The sequence below is a fragment of the Oncorhynchus clarkii genome, chromosome 17, assembly GCF_045791955.1.
Source record: "Oncorhynchus clarkii lewisi isolate Uvic-CL-2024 chromosome 17, UVic_Ocla_1.0, whole genome shotgun sequence".
NCBI lineage: Eukaryota > Metazoa > Chordata > Actinopteri > Salmoniformes > Salmonidae > Oncorhynchus > Oncorhynchus clarkii.
In genome coordinates, this window is record NC_092163.1 from 64148097 (window position 1) to 64166689 (window position 18593).

General features: G+C 44.0%; 1 pseudogene; it reads right to left on the reverse strand.

Moving 5' to 3' along the window:
* Positions 1–139: 139 nt before the first annotated feature.
* LOC139369479 (myosin-7-like) lies at positions 140–18429 on the reverse strand (annotated as a pseudogene).
* Between the last annotated feature and the right edge of the window lie 164 nt (positions 18430–18593).

The window sequence follows — 18593 nt, forward strand, 5'->3', positions numbered from 1 at the left end:
TACAGAATGCTGTGGTAGCCATGCTGGTTAAGTGTGCCTTGAATTCTAAATAAATCACTGACCGTGTCACCAGCAAAGCACCATCACACCCCTTCCTCCATGCTTCATGGTGGGAACCACACATGCGGAGATCATCCGTTCACCTACTCTGCGTCACAAAGACACAGCGGTTGGAACCAAAAATTTCTAATTTGGACAGATTTCTACCGTTCTAAGGTCAATGTCAGCATTTGTTAATTGAAATGCATTCCAGGTGACTCCATGAAGCTGGTTGAGAGAATGCCAAGAATGTGCAAAGCTGTCATCAAGGCAAAGGGTGGCTACTTTGCAGAATCTCACATATAAAGTATTTTGATATAACTCTTTTTTGGGGGGGATACTACATGATTCCATGTGTGTTGTTCATAGTTTTGATGTCTGTCTTCACTATCATTCTACAATGTAGAAAATAGTAAAAATAAAAACCCTTGGACACACCTACTCATACACACAGTACAAGTCAATAGTTTGAATGTGTGTATAGTGTTGGAGCCGAAATAAAAGATGCCAGCAATTTTCCATATGCACAAAAAGCTTATTTCTCCAATTTTGTGCACAAATTTGTTTACATCCCTGTTAGTGAGCATTTCTCCTTTGCCAAGATAATCCATCCACCTGACAGATGTGGCATATCAAGAAGCTGATTTAAACAGCATGATCATTTCACAGGTGCACCTTGTTCTGGGGACAATAAAAGGCCACTTAAATGTGGAGTTTTGTCACACAACACAATGCCACAGAAGGCTGCTCATCATGATTGGATGCAGAGGTGGCATCAGTCTTGTCCAGTGGTCTTTGAATTAACAGCATATTCACTGATCTGTATGGATGTTGGCCTGTCTCTTTTAGGATGAATCTAGTTGACCAGTGCTTGTGGCTTTACTCAGCCCGTCCAGGTAGCTTGTGGATCTGTTGATGGTTCATAGTCTGTGGGGCCATGTGGTGGGTGAGATGGGGCTTTGGAAGTACCACTCCCAAGATGCCACCAACCCATTCATGACTTCACCTTTTTGTTTTTCAGACACTATTTTTGTTTGTGTCTTGTTAAGAGAATTGCTTTTAGTTATAAATAAATTGTAGATAAAAAAAAATGCACTGTTGGAATTGTGTGCATTCTTTATTGTATTTTAACACTTATTTTGATCAAATACATTTACATTTTGTACCGTACTTTGTATCCATCAAGTGAAGGGTGGTTTTATAGAATAATAAACTATGCAGGTTCTCGTGTTCAAACCCACTCTCTCTGTCCCAGACACTTCTCACAACGGTTCCATTTGACATTTTAGTCATTTATCAGACGCTCTTATCCAGAGAGACTTATAGGAACAATTAGTGTTAAGTGCCTTGCTCAAGGACACATCTACAGATTTTTCACCTGGTTGGCTCGAATCAGCGACCGTTCGGATACTGGCCCAACGATATTAACCGCTATGCAACCTGCCGCCCTAAGGTTTCTTAAATCCTCTTAGCATGAATGGCCTTCAACCAAACAGCCACTCTGTGCTGCATCACTTGATTGTTGCTCCCCCAGTGGACCACTTAACTCTTGACTTCTCTTCTCTCACCACGGGCCTAGACAGACAATCTTCATTCGTCTTTGTGTGATGATTCTGTGCTTGGTTTCACCTTTGATTGGCTATAGGGGGAAGAGGTGTGGTCATGTTGCTATGGCTAGAATGTGCTGACGTTGTCGTGGAAATGGATTCTGAGCTCAGTAAGCATTTTGCTTCTCTCCAACAAAAGAATGTCGCACTGCATTGCTTTATCTTGGCCAGGTCGCAGTTGTAAATGAGAACTTGTTCTCAACAACCTGGTTAAATAAAGGTGAAATAGTTGATTTATTTTAAATGAGAATCCAAGAAAATTACTAATGATTGAGCTACGGCATTTTTCAACCCAGCACCATATTTATTTTATTTTACCTTTATTTAACCAGGCAAGTCAGTTAAGAACCAATTCTTATTTTCAATGACGGCCTAGGAACAGTGGGTTAACTGCCTGTTCAGGGGCAGAACGACAGATTTGTACCTTGTCAGCTCGGGGGTATGAACTTGCAACCTTCTGGTTACTAGTCCAACGCTCTAACCACTAGGCTACCCTGCCGGATTGAACCACTTTGTCAGTCAGTGTGTGTCGAAGTGGAACTTATCCTGTTCAAATGTTTTTCTTAAACCTTTTCGTATGTTCACTTGAATGAATGTATAAAAGCAATCCATTCAAAATGTGGTTTTGCAGATTTGCTTCACGCTAAGATAGCAGGCTTCATACTCTACATCCAATACATGTTGAGAAACAGTTGGTCTTTTTTGATATTTTGATTAAATAGCTAATTGGTGCTTAATTATTTGAATTTGATTGTACTACCCTTCTTACAGTAGGTACATTTTATGTAAATCTTTGTTTTTTGCCATATATTGCACGTTAGTTTCCTTTGACTGTGTGTGGTATAACAGTGACTGGGTTAAAAAGCATGATTGTGTGTGTACCTAGAGAAATTTGTTCAGCAAACCTTTATCATTTAGACTTCAACATGTTTCTGAAACATGATCAAATCATTTTTGTACGTGGAGCTTTTGATTTGACATTGGATATGGGGGTGGCGATCATATGAACACTTGTTTGTAATTCATTGATATCACACAGGAGCCATCTGTACCTAGGAAGTGTTAGGTGTGCATTGGACTTACCTTATACATACCACTCTCAATCCTGACGCAAAGTCCACCATCTTCCCCCTAAGATTCCATTTTCCACTCTTTTTGTTCATCTAATGTTGATGTTGACTTCATTTATTTAAGTCTTGTTTGTGAATTTAATATAAGGATAAGCATAATAAATTCTCAACTTTCTCTCGAATGTGTGTGGTGTATTTTGTTCAGTGGTCTTATTGATGGGACACAATAACAAATGTCATCTTGCCTCAGAACGTCAGGCTGTAAAAACAATGATATTTCCTGAAGATTCCACAAGTTGAATCGCTATTGTCGACACCCAGCAGATAAACTCCTGCACACGGCCGACATTCCTTATGGTGTGTTCCGTCCTTTACTCAACGCATCTCTCCACACAACACTGACTGCAGACAGTAATGAGACAGATTGTACTATAAATGCTTTCAGAAGTCTTTATTGGTCTATATTGCAGTCACACCACAACTGTTGCAGCTGGTTGGCTGTGATATCTTTGGTTGGGGAATTATCCTCTGGATTACTCTAAACTGAAATCCACAAGTTAAATATGCTTCAGTTATATGCCCTAAATATTCCAGAGCAGACCAACTTCAGCTGACTGGTTGAGTGTAGTGAATTTTTTGTTACAAATCCAAATATAATATTTTTTCCCTCAATTGTTAGCCACATGTTATGTGATAAACCGGTATCTTCCATAAAATGTACTACTGACCTTGGGCCCTTGGTCCCGAGTGCGAACTCTGAGTTTATTGACCTGAGTTCATTGACCGTGGTCTCGGCCATTTCAGCCCTCTTCTGCGTCGTCCAGCTCATGCTGGATCTTACTGAACTTGGTCAGGTTGAAGTTAGCTTCTTCCTCCTGAGGGAAGTGGACAAAGTGAGAGATCAGAGAGAGCAGGTAACTAGATCATACCACTGTAGGTCATTTGGAAACAGACCCCCATTCCATACAGTAACACAACAGTAAACTGGAAGTGGTATGGGGACTTACCGCTTCCTCAGCCTGCCTCTTGTAGCTCTTCACCTTGGCATGCAGCTTGTCTATGAGCTGCTGCAGACTAGCCAGGTTCTTCCTGTCCTCTGTCTGCAGGGACAAACAAACAGCAGGGGGCAGCATGAAGCACTACACCATTACATCATCACTACATCATAGAAAAATAATATAATCAGCAATATGATCCATCATTAAGATGATCACTTGAACCTAATGAAGTGCAAAATCATAACATTGGGGAACTGCATGACAGATCTCTTCCTACATTTTCCCCATGGCTAATGAAGGTGCTGTGTTTCAGTACCTGGTAGGTGAGTTATTTGATCTTCCTCTCATACTTGCAGACACCCTTCTGGAACTCTTGGCTCTTCTTCTGCTCAGACTCTAGCTCATTCTCCAGCTCTGTCAATAGTACACTGTCACACCACTGATCTACACTTACTGTTCAGTAATGGTGAAGAGGTGAATATCTCTAACCAAGTAAATTGCTGTGTCCTCTTCGGTTCGTACAGATTCTTGCAAAAGTATTCATCCCCCTTGGCATTTTCTCTATTTTGTTGCATTACAACATGGAGTTGAAATACACTGCTTCAAAAAATAAAAGGAACACTTAAACAACACAATGTAACTCCAAGTCAATCACACTTCTGTGAAATCAAACTGTCCACTTAGGAAGCAACACTGATTGACAATAAATGTCACATGCTGTTGTGCAAATGGAATAGACAACAGGTGGAAATTATAGGCAATTAGCAAGACACCCCCAATAAAGGAGTGGTTCCACAGGTGGTGACCACAGACCACTTCTCAGTTCCTATGCTTCCTTTCTGATGTTTTGGTCACTTTTGAATGCTGGCGGTGCTTTCACTCTAGTGGTAGCATGAGACGGAGTCTACAACCCACACAAGTGGCTCAGGTAGTGCAGCTCATCCAGGATAGCACATCAATGCGAGCTGTGGCAAGAAGGTTTGCTGTGTCTGTCAGCGTAGTGTCCAGAGCATGGAGGCGCTACCAGGAGACAGGCCAGTACATCAGGAGATGTGGCGGAGGCCGTAGGAGGGCAACAACCCAGCAGCAACCGCTACCTCCGCCTTTGTGCAAGGAGGAGCAGGAGGAGCACTGCCAGAGAACTGCAAAATGACCTCCAGCAGTGTGTCTGCTCAAACGGTCAGAAACAGACTCCATGAGGGTGGTATGAGGGCCCGACGTCCACAGGTGGGGGTTGTGCTTACAGCCCAACACCGTGCAGGACGTTTGGCATTCGCCAGAGAACACCAAGATTGGCAAATTCGCCACTGGCAAATGTCCCCTCCTGTACTCCCTGTTCATGTGCTCTTCACAGATGAAAGCAGGTTCACACTGAGCACGTGACAAACGTGACAGAGTCTGGAGACGCCGTGGAGAACGTTCTGCTGCCTGCAACATCCTCCAGCATGACCGGTTTGGCGGTGGGTCAGTCATGGTGTGAGGTGGCATTTCTTTGGGGGGGCCGCACAGCCCTCCATGTGCTCGCCAGAGGTAGCCTGACTGCCATTAGGTACCGAGATAAGATCCTCAGACCCCTTGTGAGACCATATGCTGGTGCGGTTGGCCCTGGGTTCCTCCTAATGCAAGACAATGCTAGACCTCATGTGGCTGGAGTGTGTCAGCAGTTCCTGCAAGAGGAAGGCATTGATGCTATGGACTGGCCCGCCCGTTCCCCAGACCTGAATCCAATTGAGCACATCTGGGACATCATGTCTCGCTCCATCCACCAACAGATGGATGCACCACAGACTGTCCAGGAGTTGGCGGATGCTTTAGTCCAGGTCTGGGAGGAGATCCCTCAGTAGACCAGCCACCACCTCATCAGGAGCATGCCCAGGCGTTGTAGGGAGGTCATACAGGCACGTGGAGGTCACACACACTACTGAGCCTCATTGTGACTTGTTTTAAGGACATTACATCAAAGTTGGATCAGCCTGTAGTGTGGTTTTCCTCTTTAAATTTTGAGTGACTCCAAATCCAGACCTCCATGGGTTGATAAATTTCATTTCCATTGATAATTTTTGTGTGATTTTGTTGTCAGCACATTCAACTATGTAAAGAAATAAGTATTTAATAAGAACATTTCCTTCATTCAGATCTAGGATGTGTTATTTTAGTGTTCCCTTAATTTTTTTGAGCAGTGTACATTTTGGGGGGGATTTCATGTAATGGACATACACCAAATAGTCCAAATTGGTGAAGTGAAATGAAGAAAAGTACTTGTTAAATAAGATATTGTGCAACCAATTACCTTCAGAAGTCACATAATTAGTGAAATAAATTCCACCTGGATGCAATCTAAGTGTCACATGATCTCAGTATATATTTACACACACACCTGTTCTGAAAGGCCCCAGAATCTGCAACACCACTAGGCAAGGGGCACCACCAAGCAAGTGGCACTATGAAGACCAAGGAGCTCTCCAAACAGGTCAGGGACAAAGTTGTGGAGAAGTACAGATCAGGGTTGGGTTCCAAAAAAATATCAGAAACTTTGAACATTCCATAGAGCACCATTAAATCCATTATTAAAAAAATGGAAATAATATGGCACCACAACAAACCTGTCAAGAGAGGGCTGCCCACCAAAAACTCACGGACCAGGCAAGGATGGCATTAATTAGAGAGGCAACAAAGAGACAAAAGATAACCCTGAAGGAGCTGCAGAGCTCCATAGCAAAGATTGGAGTATCTGTCCATAGGACCACTTTAAGCCTTACACCCCACAGAGCTGGTCTTTACGGAAGAGTGGCCAGAAAAAAAACAAGCAAACATGTTTGATGTTCGCAAAAAGGCATGTGGGAGACTCCCCAAACATATGGAAGAAGGTACTCTGGTCAGATGTGCTTTTTGGCCATCAAGGAAAATGCTGTCTGGAGCAAACCCAACACCTCCATCACCCTGAGAACATCATCCCCACAGTGAAGCACGGCCGCTTTCAAGGAGTGGGACACTAATCCGGAGGCTTATAAGAAATCCCATAATGCCCTCAGACGAACCATCAAACAAGTAAAGCGTCAATACAGGATTAAGATTGAATCCTACTCCACCGGCTCTGACGCTTATCGGATGTGGCAGGGCTTGAAATCTTTTAAGAACTATAAAGGGAAACCCAGACGTGAGCTACCCAGTGACGCAAGCCTACCAGACGAGCTAAATGCCTTTTATGCTCGCTTTGAGGCAAGCAACACTGAAGCATGCATGAGAGTGCCAGCTGTTCTGGATTACTGGGTGATAACACTCTTTAAACAGGTCAACATTCACTAAGCCGCGGGGCCAGATGGATTACCGTGACGTGTACTCAAAGCATGCTCGGACCAACTGGCAAATGTCTTCACTGACATTTTCAACCTCTCACTGACTGAGTCTGTAATACCTACATGTTTCAAGCAGATCACCATAGTGTCTGTGCCCAAGGAAGCGAAGGTAACCTGCCTAAATGATTACCACCCCGTAGCACTCTCGTCGGTAGCCATTAAGTGCTTTGAAAGGCTGGTCATGGCTCACATCAACAGCATCATCCCGGGTACCCTAGACCCACTCCAATTCGCATACTGCCCCAACACATCCACAGATGACGCAATCTCAATTGCATTCCACATTGCCCTTTCCCACCTGGACAAAAGGAACACCTATGTGAGCATGCTGTTCATTGACTATAGCTCCCACGAAGCGCATCACTAAGCTAAGGACCCTGCAACTAAACACCTCCCTCTGCAACTGGATCCTGGACTTCGACCGGCCGCCCCCAAGTGGTAAGGGTAGGCAACAACACGTCTGCCACGCTGATCCTCAACACTGGGGGCCCTCAGGGGTGTGTGTACTTAGTCCCCTTCTGTACTCCCTGTTCACCCATGACTGTGTGGCCAAACATGACTACAACACTATCATTAAGTTTGCTGACGATAACAGTGGTAGGCCTGATCACCGACAACGATGAGACAGCCTATAGGGAGGAGGTCAGAGAACTGGCAGTGTGGTGCCAGGACAACAACCTCTCTGTCAATGTGAGCAAGACAAAGGAGCTGATCGTTGACTAAATGAAAAGGTGGGCCGAACAGGTCCCCATTAACATCAATGGGGCTGTAGTGGAGCGGGTCGAGAGTTTCAAGTTCCTTGGTGTCCACATCACCAATGAACTATCATGGTCCAAACACACCAAGACAGTTGTGAAGAGGCCACGACAAAACCTTTCCCCCTCAGGAACTAAAAAGATTTGTCATGGGTCCTGAGATCCTCAAAAGGTTCTACAACTGCAACATTGAGAGCATCCTGCCTGGTACGGCAATTGCTCGGCCTATGACCACAAGGCACTACAAAGGGTAGTGCGTAAGGCCCAGTACATCACTGGGGTTAAGCTGCCTGCCATCCAGGACCTCTACACCAGGCGGTGTCAGAGGAAGGCCCTAAAAATTGTCAAAGACCCCAGTCACCCCAGTCATAGAATGTTCTCTCTACTACCGCATGGTAAGCAGTACCGGAGTGCCAAGTTTTGGACAAAAAGGTTTCTCAACAGTTTTTACCTCCAAGCCATAATCCTCCTGAACAGGTAATCAAATGGCTACCCGGACTATTTGTCTTCAGTCAATTAGTATTTAAACCCTTTATTATGGCAAGCCTAAGTAAGTTCAGGAGTACAAATTTGCTTAACAAGTCAGTTAGTAAGTTGCATGGACTCACTCTGTGTGCAATAATATTGTGAATGACTACCTCATCTCTGTACCCCACACATACAATTATCTGTAAGGTTCCTCCGTTGAACAGTGAATTTCAAACACAGATTCAACCACAAAGACCTGGGAGGTTTTCCAACAAATTCACTTTTTGTCCTGAATACAAAGCGTTATATTTGGGGCAAATTCAACACAACACATCACTGAGTACAACTCCAAGTGTGCAAAGCTCTTAGAGGCTTACTGAGAAAGACTCACAGCTGTAATCGCTGCAAAAGGAGATTGTAACATGGATTGACTCAGGGGTGTGAATACTTACAGTACCAGACAAAAGTTTGGACACACCTATTCATTCAAGGTTTTTCTTTATTGTTACTATTTCCTACATTGTAGAATAATAGTGAAGACATCACAACTATGAAATAACACATATGGAATCATGTAGTAAGCAAAAAAGTGTTAAACAAATTGTGAGATTCTTCAAAGTAACCACCCTTTGCCTTGACAGCTTTGCACACGCTTTACATTCTCTCAACCAGCTTCATGAGGTAGTCACCTGGAATGCACTTCAATCAATTTTACAATTTTAACAAGATGTGCCAATTTGTGGAATTTATTTCCTTCTCAATGCATTTGAGCCAATCAGTTGTGTTGTGACAAGGTAGACTTGGAATACGGAAGATGACCCTATTTGGTAAAAGACCAAGTCCATATTATGGCAAGAGCAGCTCAAATAAGCAAGATAAACAACAGTCCACCATTACTTTAACACATGAAGGTCAGTCAAGATGGAACATTTCAAGAACTTACTTGAACATTTTCTTCAAGTACAGTAGCAAAAACCATCAAAATAAAATCAAACTTTATTTGTCACATGCGCCAAATATGTAGACCTTACCATGAAATGCTAACTTATAAGCCCTTAACCAACAGTGCAGTTCAAGAAGAGTTAAGAAAATATTTACCAAATAAATGAAAGTCTAAAATATATAAAAAATTATAAAAAGTAACACAATAACGAGGCTATATACAGGGGATACCAGTACCGAGTCAGTGTGCAGGGGGTAGAGGTTAGTTGAGGTCATTTGTACATGTAGGTAGGGGTGAAGTGACTATGCATAGATAATAAACAGCGAGTAGCAGCAGTGTATAAAACAAATGGAGGGGGTGGGGGTCAATGTAATAGTCCGGTGGCCATTTGATTAATTGTTCAGCAGTCTTACGGCTTTGGGGTAGAAGCTGTTAAGGAGCCTTTTTGTCCTAGACTTGGCACTCCAGTACCACTTGCCGTGCAGGTAGCAGAGAAAACAGTCTATGACTTGGGTGACTGGAGTCTTTGACAATTTTATAGGCTTTCCTCTGGCACAGCCTATTATATAGGTCCTGGATGGCAGGAAACTTGTCCCCAGTGATGTATTGGGCCGTACGCACTACCCTCTGTAGCGCCTTAGTTTAAGATGCAGAGTAGTTGCAATACCAGGCAGTGATGCAACCGGTCAGGATGCTTTCAATGGTGCAGCTGTAAAACTTTTTGAGGATCTGGGGACCCATGCCAAATCTTTTCAGTCTCCTAAGGGGGAATAGGAATTGTCGTGCCCTCTTCACAACTGTCTTGGTGTGTTTGGACCATTCTAGTTTGTTGTTGATGTGGACACCAAGGAACTAGAAGCTCTCAACCTGCTCCACTACAGCCCCGTCGATGAGAATGGGGGCGTGCTCGGTCCTCCTTTTCCTGTAGTCCACAATCAACTCCTTAGTCTTGGTTACGTTGAGGGATAGGTTGTTATTCTGGCACCACCCGGCCAGGTCTCTGACCTCCTCCCTATAGGCTGTCTTGTCGTTGTCGGTGATCAGGCCTTCCACTGTTTTGTCGTCTGCAAACATAATGATGGTGTTGGAGTCGTGCCTGGCCATGCAGTCGTGGGTGAACAGGGAGTACAGGAGGGACTGAACACGCAACCCTGGGGAGCTCCAGTGTTGGGGATCAGCATGGCAGATGTGTTGCTACCTACCCTCACCACCTGGGGGCGGCCCGTCAGGAAGTCCAGGATCCAGTTGCAGAGGGAGGTGTTTAGTCCCAGGATCCTTAGCTTAGTGATGAGCTTTGAGTGTACTATGGTGTTGAACACTGAGCTGGAGTCAATGAATAGCATTCTCATATAAGTGTTCCTTTTGTCCAGGTGGGAAAGGGCAGTGTGGAGTGCAATAGAGATTGCATCATCTGTGGATCTGTTTAGGCGGTATGCAAATTGGACTGGGTCTAGGTTATCTGGGATAATGGTGTTGATGTGAGCCATTACCAACCTTTCAAAGCACTTCATGGCTACGGACATGTTGAAAATATCAGTGAAGACACCTGCCAGTTGGTCAGCACATGCCCGGAGCACACGTCTTGGTAATCCGTCTGGCTCCGCAGCCTTGTGTATGTTGACCTGTTTAAAGGTCTTACTCACGTTGGCTCCGGAGAGAGTGATCACACAGTCGTCCGGAACAGCTGTGCTCTTGTCGTGTCTTTGGCTATGCCGGATTAAGAGATATGACATGCTATTCTATAAAATAATTTCTCTGTAATTAATATTACCTGATTAAGCTAATCGTGTAAATGTAATTAACTAGAAAGTCGGGGCACCACAAAATAATGTTTATGGAGCTGTTATCTTCTGAATAAACTCTTAAAGACCTGGTCATCTTTTACCTTATTAACAGTCAATATTTAATCCTCACCTTATTCAGTCTCATCTGAAAGTTGTAAATTCTCGGTTATCTTCACAGACCCTGGCTAACAAGTTGAATCAGCAATTCAAAATTTGGTTGAATTATTTATTTACTTAATACCTAAATAATCACACAGAATTACATCTACACAGAATGGATCATACATTGATCACAAAATATGTCATAAAGGAAAACATCCCTGGCGGACGGAACAGATATGACGGCTAGGCTACCCTGGGGCGGCAGGGTAGCCTAGTGGTTAGAGCGGTGGACTAGGAAGGTTGCAAGTTCAAACCCCCGAGCTGACAAGGTACAAATCTGTCGTTCTGCCCCTGAACAGGCAGTTAACCCACTAGGCCGTCATTGAAAATAAGAATTTGTTCTTAACTGACTTGCCTAGTTAAGTAAAAATAAAAAAACACAAAGAAAGGGGGTTGGGTTTTGAATGAAAGACCGGGAAGACTGAGGAACAAAAATATTTTGTGTCTCATTCGGGCCGTAGGAGGCTATGCTATCGTAAATACAGTATCTTATGCATTCTAAATAACCGCCCATTTGAAAAAGGTAAATATAAATATTTACTCTGAGCTGCGCTTCGGTAGATTGGTCGTAGATAGAAGGCCGGGTTGTCCAGCATGGATCTCTTGTCCTCTGAGGAATGTCTAGTTGTGAACTGGAACGTAGTAGAATGGATACTCTGTCCATCCTCTCCTAGCCCACGTTTACAGCTGCTGTTGCTAATGCAACGGCTAGGAAGTATCACTTCTTTAGTGAATAAGAGTTCAAAGTTCATACCAAGTTGCCATACTTCAAGCCCATGCTATGTTCTGGCTGGTATAGTCGAAATTCATCCTTTCGGTGAGTTGATTGGCATCTTCACGTTGAAATTCGATGCTAATTTTGTTAGGTTCTTGTCGTTCAACCAGAGCTCACCCTGAGGTTGGCTTAGTTCTGTAGGTGATCTTTGTCCTTTCAACGTGGGGACCGCAAGTCCTCAGAAAGATGAATTTTCGTCAACGGGTTTATATAGTGGTAAAAGAAGGGCGTGTTTCATAGTTTACAACCAATGTCTGTTCACTTGGGCGTCGCCTCTGAGTGAGCAGAAATTCTCTATGACAAACCGTTCTCTCATTTAAGAAGCTAAAATTACATTTAATCTTTTCACAAATAGTTTCATATTTAAACATTTAAATTGCACAACAATTCCATGTGTCGACTTTCCAAGATACAGTTTATGTCATCCTGTCATTAGTAGTAATGTCTCAGAAAACAATTGATCTGAGATCATATTCATTAAGTACCAACGCATATTTTCAACTGGTTGGATTACCGAAATATGGTTCCGTTTCCCAACTTTTGATGCTACCAGACTCTCTCTATGTTACAAAGGCTTTACAAGAGTCAAATCTATAAAGTAGAGAGAGAGAAAAGGGGAAAGGAATATATGGGGGTCATAAACCTCCCCCAACAGGCCAATGTCATGACACTCTCATGCATGCGTCAGTGTTGCTTGCCTCGAAGTGAGCATAGAAGTGATTTAGCTCGTCTGGTAGGCTCGTGTCACTGGGCTCATCTGGCTGTGTTTCCCTGTGTAGTCTGTAATAGTTTGCCATCCCTGCCACATAAGACGAGCGTCGGAGCCGGTATAGTATGATTCAATCTTAGCCCTGTATTGACGCTTTACCTGTTTGATGGTTCGTCGCAGGGCATAGCAGGATTTCTTGTAAGCTTCCGGGTTAGAGTCCCACACCTTGAAAGCGGCAGCTCTGCCCTTTAGCTCAGTGCGAATGTTGCCTGTATTCCATGGCTTCTGGTTGGGGTATGTACGTACAGTCACTGTGGGGATGAAGTCCTCGATGCACTTATTGATAAAGCCAGTGAATGATGTGGTGTACTCCTCAATGCCATTGGAAGAATCCCGGAACATGTTCCAGTCTGTGATAGCAAAACAGTCCTGTAGTTTAGCATCTGCTTCATCTGACCACTTTTTTATAGACCGAGTCACTGGTGCTTCCTGCTTTCATTTTTGCTTGTAAGCAAGAATCAGGAGGATAGAGTTGTGGTCGGATTTACCAAATGGAGGGCGAGGGAGAGCTTTGTACGCATCTCTGTGTGTGGAGTATAGGTGATCTAGAATTGCTTTCCCTCTGGTTGCACATTTAACATGTTGATGGAAATTTGGTAGAACTGATTTAAGTTTCCCTGCATTAAAGTCTCCGGCCAGTAGGAGCGCCGCCTCTGGGTGAGTGGTTTCCTCGTCTAGTTTATTGTCCAATGATAGCACATTGGTGAGTAGTATTGACTGTAACGGCCACTGAGCCACCTCAGCGTTGGCCTTGGACAGGGTTCCCTGCAGGTCAGCCTTGGTCTCCTGCTCCTCGTCATACTGTTCCCTCAGCAGGTCACAGTCATGGCAGGAGGACTGGAAAGCATGGCCCAGGGCGCTCTATGTCTGAAGACAATGATAGTGGAGATAGCGCCAAGAAGGTGGAAGGAGGTAAGGTCAGTCGTACTTTTAAGCACAACTAGGTGGTGTATGTATATTGAGATGGTTATACACATTCATTTTGCTACCAGACTGATGCTGGAACCAGAAATACTATTATTCCCAATCCCATTCATTTCCATGTCATTCCCAATTCTGAATAAGCACTCCACTACAGAATAGGGCTGCTGACATGGAATGTTGGACTGAAGGAATGCTTTGTGCGCTGCAGCTGTGTGACCACGGCTTCCCGCTACTCCAGCTTTCTGCCAAACTCGGCTACAGGGATGGGGAAGAGAGTGGGAGACCAGTCAGTCAGAGAAGGGGGATTTTAAAATGGAACCTTTGGTTTTACACATTCTGTCTCTATAATACTCTAGGACAGGGCCTCACCACAGTCGGCCTGAGTGCGGGCTCTCTGGGAGTTGGTGTCATTGTTCTACTTCTGGTGCTCATCCACCTTGTCCTTGGCCTCGCTTATCTGGTTCTTATACAGACGACACATCTTCTCAGCATCAGCCTGGAAATACAAGTGGGATCAGCTGCAGAACCAGCCCACATATACTTGACATACTTCTGAACAGGTGTGTGTATGCTCATCTCTCTACCTTGCTCTTGGAGAGCTGTTCCACGTTGGATGCCAGATCGTTCGCCTCTATCTTGGCATCACCCAGCTGCTTCTCCACCTTGGCAAAGGACGCCCGGTCAGACTACAGCTCCTCGATACGAACCTGGGAGAAGACATGGGCATAGACGAAGAGATCAATGGATATTTTCAGCTTGTGATCTATGATCTTTGTAATCTATTGAGAAATGTAATAGTATTATATTATATTCATGAGAAATTGCTGTTAGTATTTCTAGACCCGGTTGTACATTCATACCTGTTATTCCTTGATCTTTTTCTGGAGCTGAATGGTCAAGGCTTGTTCATCTTCAATCTTGGTGGTGATCTGGTTAATTTCAAAGTCTTTCCTGATTCGAAAGAAGAGTAGATTACATTAATATGTTTTTATTGATCATTGACCAGAGAACTGATCAGTCTTCAATCAAGTAGATTGTTCTCACTTGGTCAGCTTCTATTGAAGTTGCTGCTTGTCATTCTGCAGGTCCATGACAGACTCCGTGGATAGCTTCAGGTCCCCCTCCAGCTTGCACTTGACCCATTCCAGGTCCATGCGCACCTTCTTCTCTTGCTCCAAACAACCTCCCTACTGTTTTAGGGAAGATTATGGGGAATGTCAAAGTTTAGGTGGCTGGAAAAAAAGTAAAACTAAGAAATCTAATAACAGGCAGGCAATACGATGTGGCATTGTATGAAGACAAAAATGACCTTTTTGCAACATGGTCAGGCACTTCCTGTCAGAGTTGTGAATGTGTGCGTGAGTGAGTGCAGGGCCATGGCCAGGCAGGGTGTCGGGGGTAGCAGGGTGAATGGGTGAATGGGTGGTCGCTGTGGTATGAGTATGATTGCATTTCAGACGTGACTCTGTGCTCATTGCTTCTCAAACGTGAGCGTCTGTGTTTATTTAGAAACTAAAGCCCTCTGTTAGACGACAGGCTATAATCCTCTGTCACCCACCACATATCCCATCTATGTGCTCACTTAGAACTGCAGGCGCCTGGAACAAAAGAGGCTAGGGGCCACGGGGCAGGCGGGGGTACTTTTAGTGTGGGCCCGAGCAGCTGCTACTTGACACATGTCGCCACCTGGCTCTAAGGACACCATCAGCATTGTTTAATTTAGGAAGAGCAGAGAGGGGAGAGGGGTGGGGACGAGTGGGGAAGAATTTGTGTGAGCGAGGGGGGAATGGGGTCAATATTAACATGGGGCCACACACTTGCACGGCAACCATACATGAACAAGCACACGCCTCACACACACTGCTAACATTGCCCTTACATACCACACATACAAGACCATGAGAGTGTGCACAAAGTTATAATATATCACAAACTGAAAGGTGCACGTGATCACATTACTATTGAACCTGCTGGAGGAAGCAGCTGGTGGAGAAGTTGGTTTGTTTTCACTGATGTATTTATATTCCTATGAAGTGTTCCGGAATTGTTCCATTATGATGTGACAACACTCCTGCACTCCAAAGAGATAATACAGTACCTCCCCAATACTCTAGGACAACGGAATTCATTTAGGTACTTTACTAGAGCAAATTAAGCCATGATCTGTTACCTTCTCGCCATCACATTCTGGAGGTCTATCCTCAGCTGACAGTCTGGAGCAGCGTGAGGACCTTGGCCAGACGCTCATCCCTCATCTCCTCTAGCTGCCCCAGCAGACCTGTGTTAAATAACACCTAGAGAAGGATAACCCCATCCAGACCCAGTCAGGAAGATCACATACTGTGCCTTGCAAGAGTATTCATCCCCCTTGGCGTTTTTCTATTTTGTTGCATTACAACCTGTAATTTTATTTTTATTTGGATTTCATGTAATAGACATACACAAAATAGTCCAAATTGGTGAAGTGAAATGAAGAAAATTACTTGTTTCAAAAAGAAAATAATGGAAAAGTGGTGCGTGCATATGTATTCACCCCTTTGCTATGAAGCCCCGAAATTAGATCTGGTGCAATCAATTACCATCAGAAGTCATGTAATTAGTTAAATAAAGTCCACCTGTGTACAATCTAAGTGTCACAGGTCTCAGTATATATACACCTGTTCTGAAAGATTCCCAGTCTGCAACACCACTAGGCAAGAGGCACCACCAAACAAGTGGCACCATGAAGACCAAGGACCTCTCTAAACATGTCAGGGACAAAGTTGTGGATAAGTACAGATCAGGGTTGGGTTAAAAAAAATTATCAGAAACTTTGAACATCCCACGGAGCATCATTAAATCCATTATTAAAATATGGAAAGAATATGCCAAGAGAGGGCCAGCCACCAAAACTCATGGACCAGGCAAGGAGGGCATTAATCAGAGAGGAAACAAAAATACCAAAGATAACCCTGAAGGAGCTGCAAAGCTCCACAGCGGAGATGAGAGTATCTGTCCATAGGACCACTTTAAACTGTACACTCCACAGAGCTGTGCTTTATGGAAGAGTGGCCAGAAAAAAAGCCATTGCTTAATGAAAAAAATAACATGTTTGGTGTTCACAAAAAGGCATGTGGGAGACTCCCCAACCATATGGAAGAAGGTACTCTGGTCAGATGAGACTAAAATGTAGCTTTTAGGCCATCAAGGAAAACACTATGTCTGGCGCAAACCCAACACCTCTCATCACCCTGAGAACACCATCCCCACAGTGAAGCATGGTGGTGGCAGCATCATGCTGTGGGTATGTTTTTCATCAGCAGGGACTGGGATACTGGTCAGAATTGAAGGAATGATGGATGGAGCTAAATACAGGGAAATTCTTGAGGGAAACCTGTTTGAGTCTTCCAGAGATTTGAGACTGGGACGGATGTTCACCTTCCAACAGGACAATGACCCTAAGCATACTGCTAAAGCAACACTTGAGTAGTTTAAGGGGAAATATTTAAATGACTTGGAAAAGCCCAGTCAAAGCCCAGACCTCAATCCAATTGAGAATCTGTGGTATGACTTAAAGATTGCTGTACACCAGCGGAATCCATCCAACTTCAATGAGCTGAAGCAGTTTTGCCTTGAAGAATGGGCAAAAATCCCATTGGCTAGATGTGCCAAGCTTATAGAGACATACCCCAAGAGACTTGTAGCTGTAATTGCTACAAAAGGAGTCTCTACAAAGTATTGACTTGAGGGGGTGAATAGTTATGCATGCTGAAGTTCTGTTTTTTGTGTTATTTCTTGTTTTTTTTTCACCCAAAAATATTTTGCAGCTTCAAAGTGGTAGTCATGTTGTGGAAGTCAAATGATACAAACCCCCACAAAAAAGATATATTTTATTTCCAGGTTGTAAGGCAACAAAATAGGAAAAATGCCAAGGGGGAATACTTTAGCAAGCCACTGTACAACTTAATTTGCCTATATATCCAATGTGTGTTTGTGATTAATTGACCAAAAACACATGTAAACCCTCAGCCTTCTACCTTAGTATGTCCAAACTTGTACTGGTTGTGGTCGACCTCGAGGGACCCGAGCAGTTTCTCTGTTGCTTTCCTGCTGTCCACAAACGCATCATCAGCGATGGCATGTGGGTTCATGATGTGATAGCTGAGAGTAAAAAGAAAACATTGTATTGTATATGATTGATTCCAAATTTATTTTATGTGTGTGTGTTGTGGGAATGAAAGTGTGTTATCACACTCACCACTCTTAAAACTCTGCGTAGATTATGTGGTTTAGAAATCCCTTCCTGCAGATCCTGACACCCACCAGCAAACCGTTCCAGCGAAGCTGGTGCAGCTTCAAGAAGGCATCCATGATCACTGCAGAGGACCGGGGCAGAGGGGGTTATCAATCAGAGAGAAGACGCTCTCTGGAGCACTTACAGTAAATAACATATGTTCCTACGATTTCCTTGGCACTCAGATTTAATTGGATCTCAGTTGAATGCTATACCTGGAGTCTTGGTCTCGTTGGGGATAAGGCTAAGGACAAAGTGAGTGCAGCAGAGGTTAGTCATCAGCTTGTTCAGATTCTTATTCAGAGCGACATAAAGTAAGTGCATTCATCTATGTCACGCCCTGATCTGTTTCATCTGTCCTTGTGCTTGTGCTCATCTCCACCTCCTCCAGGTGTCGCCCATCTTCCCCACTTATCCCCTGGGTAGTTTGTCTGGTCTTGTTTGTTCAAGCCTACCAGCGTTTTGTCTCAGCTCCTGTTTTTCCCCAGTCTCTTTTTTTCACCCTCCTGGTTTTTGACCCTTGCCTGTCCTGACCATGTACCTGCCCACCTGACCACTCGGCCTGTCCCTGACTCTGAGCCTGCCTGCCGTCCTGTACCTTTGCTCCACCTCTGGATTACCGACCTCTGTGATAAAATAATTTCTATGTTTAAAGATAATGATTAAATAA